The sequence below is a fragment of the Argopecten irradians genome, chromosome 13 (assembly GCF_041381155.1).
Source record: "Argopecten irradians isolate NY chromosome 13, Ai_NY, whole genome shotgun sequence".
Lineage (NCBI taxonomy): Eukaryota > Metazoa > Mollusca > Bivalvia > Pectinida > Pectinidae > Argopecten > Argopecten irradians.
The window spans coordinates 14,586,323-14,598,954 of NC_091146.1; positions in this window are offsets into that span (position 1 = coordinate 14,586,323).

Sequence of the window (12,632 nt, forward strand, 5' to 3'; positions counted from 1 at the left end):
CTGAAATGGGATTGGTTTGAATTCTATTGGGTTTGTAAGCTTTGTTAAATATGTACAGTATAGATCTCGTGATTTAAAGAGTCTAAAATATATATTAGCATCATTCATTTACTCATTCATTCGTTCATTCAAATTTCCGTCTGTTCACTTATATTCTCGTTCATTCGTTCTTTCGGATTATTTATTCGTTCGTTCTCTCGTTTGTTCGTCCATGCACCCTGTCCACCAATCAAAACCAATATTTATATTTACAGATAATTCTTTTGATTACATGTTTTACATATACTTTACTTCAATAACCATGTCATAAAATAGACATACATGACATATATTATATTAGTTCATCTTGTAATTCGAAATGTGCCTCAAGGCGCCAATAAATTCACAAATATTCTGAACATCTAGAATGGTATGTCACCTCGTATCGCCGTTATCACGGTCATCTATCGCCATAGCATCGCCGTCTTTTGGAATCACGTGGTTGTTTTGTCTCTTTATGGCGGATATTTTATCGACAGACTTAAAAAGAATGCAGATTATATATGGCTTATCAGTATATCTCAGACGACACGGGAGAAAGATGCGGAGGAATACAAAGTCTCGCTATGACGGCCGACACCGGAACGATTCGCTGGAATAATATTTCACAACATCAGCCGATTTCGGAACGATTCGAAAGAATGAAATCTTACAACCTCGGCCGATACCGGAACGATTCGAAAGAATGGCATCTCACAACCTCGGCCGATACCGGAACGATTCGGGACAACAAAGCCTCGTTATCTCTGCCGTCTCTCTCAAATTACGATACCTCGGCCGTCCATTTTGGAGCTAATTAAACATCAAGTTATATCTCGGCAATTCCGTATCGATGCGGACGTCAAGGTTAGGAATAAATCATGTATAATATAATCATTGCCGATTTCACAGAAGGTCGACATTATAATCTTACTTTAATGAATGGGTTCGAGTTCGAGCATGATGTATTAACTATAGGCTGTTTCTCCTAATGTAATTTAATGTGCGTATACAGAAAAAAAAAACTGTTGTCTTGCTTTCAAATGACCACGTAATTGTAAGCTAAACCTTGTTACCCTAGTTCAATTTTAGATATACACTGTGTTCAGGTATGATCGATAAGATATATATATCTCCGCTTCATCCTTTCTTGGTTTTTGCACATGCGCAGAGCATGTTAGTATGGCGACAGTCACTACGTACATTGTTCATTTATGTTTACATTGCAGTAGTTATAGCTCCGAACCTTCCCTCTGACTGTCGTTTACATTTTTATTATATATCTTGTCTAAATGGTAAAGTTACCGAAGAAAACCTCCGATCTACACATAGTCCCTAAAAGCTGTGCGATCTTAGCCTCGTGCGTCGTAAACATGTAGGCCTACATTATGTACTTGTATTTGTACGTGTCAAAAAAAAAGAATCCGGAATATAAAAATGTTATATGTTTGTTTTTTTTTCATTTTACAATTTCCATTTCCGGATTTTTTTCTCCGAGTTTCGACTATTATGTTACCTGTGTGAAGAATGAAAATAAAAAAGAAGCAGGCAGCAGAAACATTGGATTTCTTGTGACGTCAATGTATTTATGAAGTTATGAAAGTTATGTTGGAAATGGCACTTTACGATTGTCGTCTGATGACCGTTATCATTCCGATTAACACGGACGTTAAGAAGTAAATAAACAAATATTTTACTTTTATCTCAATAAAAATGCAGGACTCAATATGTTTTATAGTCACAAATGTGTAGCTTACACATCGGTGCATGACAAAACATGAGAACCAACACTTAATTGGTTACAATATAATCTATAAACTCGTATATTATACAAATATTTCATGAGTTACTGTGCTCTAGTTCATAATATTTAACCCGAGGTGATGGTAATCAACAAATGTTATATTGCACGAGCAGAGATGTTATATTGCACGGCTTTAGGAACACCTCGCTGTTGTTGTTTAGTTTTGTAGAAAACTTCCGAGGAATTGCGAGTAACAGTAGTGAGTTACGTTATTATGACGTCACAAAGGTTCACGCTCAATTTCGCGCTGGATTTATAGATCTCGAATCAAGCACCTCATGTAGACGTTTACTGTACCGAGTAAAGGACGGACACGATGAATGTATTAGATCAAAAGGCTGCAAGCAGGTCTTATAATGTGAAAACAGACAAAAAAACATCCAAACCGGAGTTACAACGTGACGTACGTGGGCTATACGTCAATCTTCAATAGGATATTAAGGTTTTTTTCCGTACGGTACGGTGTTGATGATTTTGTTAAGTAATTGTCGTATTCGTTTTATAAAAAAAATATTCAACTGAAAAACTGGTGATTATGTAATAAAAGAAATATTCCATGATTACTGTGCTCTAGTTCATAATATTTACCCCTCGGTGATGGTAATCAACAAATGTTTTATTGCACTCGGCTTTTGGTCTCGTGCAATATAACATTTGTTGATTACCATCACCTCGGGTTAAATATTATGAACTAGAGCACAGTAACTCATGAAATATTTGTATAATATTATATTTCTTCATATATAGATTGGTGTAAACAAATTATGTAATAAATGATACGTATGCATAATATGGATATATTGCGGCGATGTTGGTTTCGGTTCACACAGACCCCTAAAACTTTCATGTTACAATGTATTATGATTATTTGATGTAAAGTAATTTTATCGTGAAAATATGTGACTACTCGTATTTAAATAGAAATACAGTAGTTTTATGTTTTTTAGTGTCTCATAAGCCTTATAAGGCTTGCTGTTTATAATGCTGGGTGCTTATTAAGCTGGATGTTGATATTAGTTTTATCACTTTGTATATTATATGCTTGATTGCTTTATGTATATATCAATATTTGACACTTAAATAAAACATGATTGATTGATTATTACATGTTTATTCCTTACTATTCCAATGGCCAATATTTAGATTGTTCGCGAGTGACCTACATAATGTATTATGTATTTGCATATTACAGAGTTATCTGTCCTTGCGGGTAGGTATCGATTGTGACGTCGTGTGTTTGCGAGCGTAACGTCATACTTTTCAGAGAAAATGACGTGAATTGCGCTCACAAATTAATGACGTAACAATAAATACCTACCCACAAGGGAGCTAACTCTGTAATATGCAAAGACGGAAAAAGCAATAGAGACAATCACTTCTTGGGTGTACTTGAACATAACTTAGTTGATATAAAGTGTTTATGCATCCGTCCTAACCTAATATATTACTGATGACTCATAGCGGTAAAATATGCAAACAAATGAACATTTTAGTTTAGTTAGTCTACAGGGCTCGGGTACATATATATCTGACACCATATAACCATGGAACTGTTTACTATGGTGTCTACAGTATGTACAAGGCGTGCTTGTTTGACCGGATTCAACTTTACAAATGCATATACATCGAGTCATTTTTGTCCTTTTCAGGAAAATGGGAGCTGTAGATTATAACATGCAAATATGACCGTGTAAAAAGCTGAGCTCTTATTATAAGAATTGTCATGTGAAAATAAATCCCGTAAGCCTGTTTACATAGCGCTTGTGATAAAACCCATGTCATTTTTTCTAATAGGTCTTATATTCTTGCATTTTTCATGTAGATTTCAGAGAAATAAAGACAAAATGGAGTTCTCGAACTACTCTCTATGAAATTTGAGCTTGAAATATACGATCTTTGAAAATTGGCTAATTGATAATAGAAAATAATGATAAAATTATGTTTTCTATAATACTATGGCCAATGTACAGTGCAGACTTTTTTTACGATAGACCAAAATACAAAACTATTGTGTTTTTACTTTTTTTCGTTATATCACATATATTTCTATTTGCAAAAGTCATGTTTTTGCATATTTTCGTCCCTAGAAAAATCAATGAATAAGCATAATAATTCATTAAATGCCTTTCGTGAAAGCTTAAATAATATTAAGTAAGAAGAGTGTTTTGTGTATGTATATTGATGATATATAAAGCATGAGAAAAATCTATGCATGAGTGTAAGGGTACATGTATGATTACACACGTGAGAAAGAGTAAATATATGTGAAGTATGTATGATGATCATTGATCACAGCTATCTTGTGTACATTACATGTATTGATGAAAAAACTGAATAAAATGTAAATTATAAAAAAAAATGCTGCACGGTCTTCCTAAGTTCTAGAGTATTAGAGAGATATCGCCATTCCTATAAATGTAATAAGTGGAGCGAGTATAGCTACATATAAAAGTACTTATGTAGGGATTCTATGTCATGTCGAAAACGATTTTCATAACCATCAATGATGATTCATTACATGTAGATACTACAACAAGACCATGTACAGAAAATTGCCATTTCATGAAGAGTAATCGAACACTGGCTAGAGGATGAAGTTAATATCGATATATACATGTAGCATGCATCTTCTACATGTCACGCTCTCCAAAGTTAGACACGATAACGAGAAGATCGTCATCAATTCACAAACTCGCCCTATCAATTCACAAACTCACCCATCAATTCACAAAACTCACCCCATCACATCACAAACTCACCTATCATTCACAAACTCACCCATCCATTCACAAACTCACCTACACCATCATCACAAACTCACCTATCATTCACAAACTCACCCATCATTCACAAACTCACCTCATTCAACCCCTCATTCACAAACTCACCCATCAATTCACAAAACTCATCCAAATCCATCATTCACAAACTCACATCAATTCACAAACTCACCCATCCATTCACAAACTCACCCATCATTCACAAACTCATCCAACTACCCATCTCCATTCACAAACTCACCCATCAATTCACAAACTCACCCATCCATTCACAAACTCACCATCCATTCACAAACTCACCCATCCATTCACAAACTCACCATCATTCACAACCACTCATTCACAAACTCACCATCCATTCACAAACTCACCCATCATTCACAAACTCACCATATTCACAAACTCACCCATCAATCAACAAACTCACCCATCATTCACAAACTCACCATCCATTCACAAACTCACATCATTCACAAACTCACCCATCCATTCACAAACTCACCCATCCATTCACAAACTCACCATCCATTCACAAACTCACCCATCATTCACAAACTCACCCATCCATTCACAAACTCACCCATCAATTCACAAACTCACCCATCCATTCACAAACTCACCCATCAATTCACAAACTCACCCATCCATTCACAAACTCACACCATATCAATTCACAAACTCACCCATCCATTCACAAACTCACCCAATTCACAAATCACCCATCCATTCACAAACCACCCCATTCACATCACCCATCCATTCACAAACTCACCCATCATTCACAAACTCACCCATCATTCACAAACTCACCATAATCACAAAACTCACCCATCCATTCACAAACTCACCATCATTCACAAACTCACCCATCATTCACAAACTCACCACCATTCACAAACTCACCATCATTCACAAACTCACCCATCCATTCACAAACTCACCCATCATTCACAAACTCACCCATCCATTCACAAACTCACCATCATTCACAAACTCACCATCCATTCACAAACTCACCATCAATTCACAAACTCACCCATCCATTCCAACCACCACTCCACCCATCATTCACAAACTCACCCATCCATTCACAAACTCACCCATCCATTCACAAACTCACCCATCAATTCACAAACTCACCCATCCATTCACAAACTCACCCATCCATTCACAAACTCACCCATCCATTCACAAACTCACCCATCATTCACAAACTCACCCATCATTCACAAACTCACCCATCCATTCACAAACTCACCATCAATTCACAAACTCACCCATCCATTCACAAACTCACCCATCCATTCACAAAACTCACCCATCATTCACAACTCACCCATCATTCACAAACTCACCCATCATTCACAAACTCACCCATTAATTCACAAACTCACCCATCCATTCACAAACTCACCCATTAATTCACAAACTCACCCATCCATTCACAAACTCACCCATTAATTCACAAACTCAATACCCATCATTCACAACTCACCCATCACTCAAACCACCATCCATTCACAAACTCACCCATCATTCACAAACTCACCCATCCATTCACAAACTCACCCAATTCACAAACTCACCCATCCATTCACAAACTCACCCATCCAAACTCACCATCATTCACAAACTCACCCATCCATTCACAAACTCACCCATATTCACAAACTCACCCATCCATTCACAAACTCACCCATCCATTCACAAACTCACCATCATTCACAAACTCACCCATCCATTCACAAACTCACCCATTAATTCACAAACTCACCCATCCATTCACAAACTCACCCATCCATTCACAAACTCACCCATCCATTCACAAACTCACCCATCCATTCACAAACTCACCCATCCATTCAAAAACTCACCCATTAATTCACAAACTCACCCATCCATTCACAAACTCACCCATCCATTCACAAACTCACCCATCCATTCACAAACTCACCCATTATTCACAAACTCACCCATCCATTCACAAACTCACCCATCCATTCACAAACTCACCCATATTCACAAATCACCAATTCATTCACAACTCACCCATTAATTCACAAACTCATCCATCCATTCACAAACTCACCCATCCATTCACAAACTCACCCATCAATTCACAAACTCACCCATCCATTCACAAACTCACCCATTAATTCACAAACTCACCCATCCATTCACAAACTCACCCATCAATTCACAAACTCACCCATCCATTCACAAACTCACCCATTAATTCACAAACTCACCCATCCATTCACAAACTCACCCATCATTTCACAAACTCACCCATCCATCACAAACCCTCACATTATTCACAAACTCACCCATCCATTACCATCATTCACAACTCAAACCTATTTCACAAACTCCCCATCCATTCACAAACTCACATAATCACAAACCCATCATTCACAAACTCACCCATCATTCACAAACTCACCCATCATTCACAAACTCACCATCATATGCACAAACTCACCCATCCATTCACAAACTCACCCATTAATTCACAAACTCACCCATTAATTACACAAACTCACCCATTCCAAATCCCATCCATTCACAAACTCACCCATCATTCACAAACTCACCCATTAATTCACAAACTCACCCATCCATTCACAAACTCACCCATTAATTCACAAACTCACCCATCCATTCACAAACTCACCCATTAATTCACAAACTTACCCATCCATCCACAAACTCACCCATTAATTCACAAACTCTCTATGATATGTATGAGGATGGTGTTATGGTCATATACAAGTATGATTATGATGACAGAATTATGTAGAATGTATTATAAGAAGTTTTTTTATCAATAGGGATAAACTATTTATTTTATATGGAAATTCCTTTGAAAAATTAAACAATTACACCCGAGACTGTCTTATATGACTTTTCATCAAACCATGACAAAAGGTCACATAAGGCAGGGAGTCGCTAAGACAGTCCAAGTCCGTCTGCTACATCACTGCTAGAAAATCTGTCTTTGATTCATCAGCTCTAGATTTCTCCTTTTTTATAACTTTATCAATTAACAAGATATTTAAAAAAAAAATATATATATATATCATTATAAAACGATTATTTTTGTCATCTCTTGCTTATCGTTCAACATAAACTGAGTGGGACGACTGGTTTGTCCTTTGTCAGTGTAATATGTCCGGATGTGATGAGTTTGGGGGGATAAGTCTCACTATTACCTTTTACAATGTCACAACGCGAGCATACAGTCTCCCCAAAACGCCCGCACTGCATACATGCAATTCACCGCATATACGGGAGGTCGCCGTTAAATGAAATGACCCTGACTGTTGATAGGACATGTGACCAATTAACCAACCAACCACTGAATCAATGAAGTGTCTGTCACTACCAATGATCATTCCATAAAATTAATTACTTATACTGGATTTACATCCATTCTACTGTTAATATCACACCTAAGTCACTTTAATTATTTGCATCCCTTACTTTTGTTATTTTGGTGAATGGAACACTGTTTGCTTTACTAACAATACATATTTTAAGTCTCATCTTTGTTGAAATTGTCGAGAAGAGGTATATTTGTTTTTTTTACCAAAACGCATATATTTGTATAAAAATATAGAAAAGAAATACATTGGTATTACTTGTTAAATGTGGAAGCCCCTTAATTGTGAAAGTGTAATAGCCACGCCATTAATTAACGTCACAGAAAATGTCAAAATTGCAAAGTCAAATTATGTTTTCTTGCCAAAAACACACCTTCCAATCAAAACAACTCCAAGGTAATTTAATTTTCTCTCAAAACACAAAATTTCAACCCCAGCAGACCGCGCTTTAATTTTAAAGATCAATTAATTTATTCACAACAAAGGTCGAAAAAAAAGTGTTTAAAAAATGCGAAAACGCGGCTTTTAATCAATAACCTTATCGGTATGCCAGTGCGAAGATTACAATGGGATGTATACTTTAACAGCCGCTGAAGAGCAAGTAGAGACGTCATGTCACTGTTTTACAACAACGGGGACATTAACTACCAATTGAAGCGTCTGAGTAACATTGACACTTCCGTTGAACACATTATAATCATACAATCCCTCACTTACAGTTAAGTGCATTCGGCGTGCCCAGTCTCGTGAAAGAATGTTATCGAACAATCAGCACTTTGACAAAACTAGACTGAACTTTCCCAAAGGATTGACACAGGTTCATTCGAAAAATGACAAAACGTTAAATGAAAGACAGGTGGTGCATTCTATCACGGCATCGGGGCATCGGAAAATTAGTTTTAGCGGTGCATTCTATCGCGACATCATGACATCTGAAAATTTTCGTTTTTAAAAACTGCAGAAAACGTGACATATTTTAATTAAACTTCCTCAGAAAATGAAAATGAATTTCCCGAGGGATTTACTGTAAATTAAAATTAATGTTTAGTTACATTATCAGTATCTAGACATACACCAGCAGTATATCTAGGGACACACGTGAGCGGAAAGTGCCAGGAGTACAGGAATTAGCCTGAGACCAGATTGATATGTACAAGTTCAAGTATAATGAACTTTTGTTACTTATACCCTAATAAAATTCATTTTCGTGCCAACTTAATTTCATGATTCTCGACCTTTTCACACCGATTTGATGATGCTTCATCGCTGACGAATGGTATTTTTCTCTATCAAAAACAGGAGCAAACGAATAAGTTTTTTTCTTACAAAAATTACTTACTTTACACTATTACCACCATTAAACAATTTGAGCTTCTTATTTTCCTAAAAATAGTCGATTATGTCCCCCAAAAAGTCCATGGCACTATGCCCTATATAGAATGAAGTACTGATTGCGCATGTACCAAAAGTAAAAGAAATTAATGTATAGGTTGTATGTGTTAATTAGATATATATACATGATCAAACATCAGTTATTATTTAAATAATGGGTATCGTTTATACTCTGTCGGCGATGGAACATCTTTAACAATATGTAATGTACATGTAATTAACAAGGTAACTATATACAATGAAATATTTTATTGCACTTTTATTTGTTTTTCCCTGGCTGTCATTTGATCTCGTAAATTCTAATGGACCGCGAAATGTAATTTTGGAGTAACATTTGCGCCCATGTAGGGAATCGGGAATGATACTCAACGGTACCTGCAAAAGAATCGTTGTTACCCCTGGTAACTCGAGGACGTAACTATGAGACGTGTTCAGGATGGCGAGCGCTCGCGAGCGTTAGCGGGTGCTCGCTTCTGGGATTTTTAAATACATATTTATTCTGATAATAGTGCCATAACAAGTGCACGAGAGACCACCATATCCAGTGCGCGCCCGAGCACCCGCTGCCATTCAGTAAATATCTTGTCGTGCGAGCGCTCGCCATCCTGAACATATATCTAAATATCTAATATAAAGTGGTATACACTGTATCGATAAATTCTGCACAACAGACAATACTGGAATTATTAAAATCCTGTTGTACGCAATAACTTATCTTAATTGACTTTCTCGTCATTTCCCTGTCGGCGATTTAAAATTTTGTCGGCCGCCGCTCCTTAAATCACTGTTTAAGTCACGCGAATCGAACATCCACTTCACAATGTGGATACGTGTTTTCCTGTTATATAAGAACATGGGGACTATAAATCTATCAGATAAACAGTCTTACTGATATCGTTATGGCAGAGACACGTTTTCAACTTTGATGTATAGCATTGTTTCACTTTATAACAATTACAAGAACAATTTAAAATTTGATGTAGTTATTTTCTTGAAATCCATTTTGCCGATTAGAAAAACGATTGGATGCGGTTTACCAGCATCGGCTTTTAACTAAACAGAGATCTAATTGATTCTCTAACTGCATTCATGTAAAAATATCCTGACCAATCAGCGTCCTGGGTAGATAATAAATTGAAAAATGAAAATGGGACTAAATTTGGACTAGCATTTCACAAAATTAATGCACAGTTAAAATATATTTATCAATTTACAAAACAGATCAAATACCTAAGGAAACCTACACGGTTTTCAAAGTCTGTATTTTGAGGCCATCAAGGGGGAGGAGCGCTTGTGGGGATGGGGCACACATTGGGATGAATACGATATTTGAATGTTGATTAATTTTATTCATGCTTGCATCAAATATATAGATAAATTAGACAGAAAATTAGACATCATAATACTATTGTGACATAATGAACATCTAGTTGTCAAATTCATAAAGGTTAGATTCAAGTTATGGTAATTTCAAATCTAACTAAAATTATATTTGTAATTCCACTGCACTGTGATGCTTTGCGTTACGCTCCAATACAAGATCTCCCCGTTAACAGTCACGATACTGTGTCTTTGAACTTCGCGCTAGAACATATAAAACGTTGAGAATTTTAGGAGGAACGTAAAAAATTTAATGCGATCAGAGATGTAGCAATGTAGTCCTTGTTATTTGGTGTGGTCCTCCGTGTGTTGAATTTATTTTCCTCGACATGTTACCACATCATTATTTAAGACATACTAAAGTAATGGTAAAGTTGGAAAGCTTACCTCTGTTTTCTTATTCTTTTATTCTTCTAAACATCCCCTTTTTAAACAACATTGTTAAATAATTTGGCCTCTATACGATAGAAATACTGTATGACATCAAATGTTCTTTATGTTAGCCTGTCCTTAATCAGAACCTACAGCTCGTTTGCTGCTTTAAATTTACTGTAATCAAAGACAACATAATCAAATTGATGTTGATGGACATTTATTAATTACGTTATTATCGTATTAACACAATCAAAGCATTGGTTGTCATACAATTATAATTCTATACATTTCTAATCAGCATTAAAAAGTGAGAAACAGCAAAGATGGGGTACAAATCTTGCCACAGATGGCATGAGTTTACTGAGCTCTTGCCATCGCTGTCTCAAAAGTCAACCGCGATTACTTCTACACGTAAAATAATATACACTTCCAAATCACAACAGCAAAACAACACCGGCAATTGATGTTATACAGTAAAACATGAAGACACTCACACATACCACATTCTGCATATATGATATGTAACCCTCAAACGACTATGGCTGTTGATATGACGACTGGTTCTCTGTTGTCTATGTTACATTAAGTGATTCACTTTTGGTCTTCTTCTACTTTCTACTGAGCTCCTGTACCATCCATGTGTTACATGTATGTTTGGTATGTGTTTGACTACTTAAAGTGCTACATCACTCCGAACAAAATAACATTGGGCGGCATCTCAAGGATCATGCTGAAGGCTGTCTAGACCATCATGTCCTCCGCATACTATAAATTGATTTTCTTAGTGCGACTTAGTTTTCGAGATCTTCCTCCATATATGGAAAAGGTGTTGTAGTATCTCGATTCATTACCACTCTACTCTACTTCTGGGTAACGAGTTCGAAACTCACGTTTGCTTATTCGATGTCTTAGTCGGCATGCTTCAGTGTGATAGTACTATAAAAAGAGCAAACGTTCAACTATTTCAAAGAGACACAACACAAACATACCGCAGCCTCCCAAAACATACATTGACGAACCGCAACACATTGCACACCAAACTCACATGGTTAATTCGCTAACGTTTGTGTCAGCGACTTTATTATTTTCTTTGACAACAATGAGATACATTTCAATTCATTTTAGTGTAATCGCATTGAAGAATATGAGATAAAGATGTAATCCTAACTGTGAAGATAAAATAGATGTAGATTGTCGAAATTTAGTCCAAACAACGCAACTATTGGAACCGTTTAAACGGCCAATAAAACGGCCAATATAATTCCTTTGTAGCTAAATACCAAATTAATTAAGTCGCTTTTAAGTAAACGTCATTTAAGATCCTATACCCACTAGTAACATGTTAATGGAAGATTTATTTCAAAGAGTGTTTGTTTATTTAATCAAATTAAAGTCATATTAACAGCCAGAGTCATTTAAAAACGGAATCTCATAAATATGCGGTGTGTTGTGTGTTTTGATAGACCGCGGCATATTAATGTCTTCTTGTAATACCTTAAT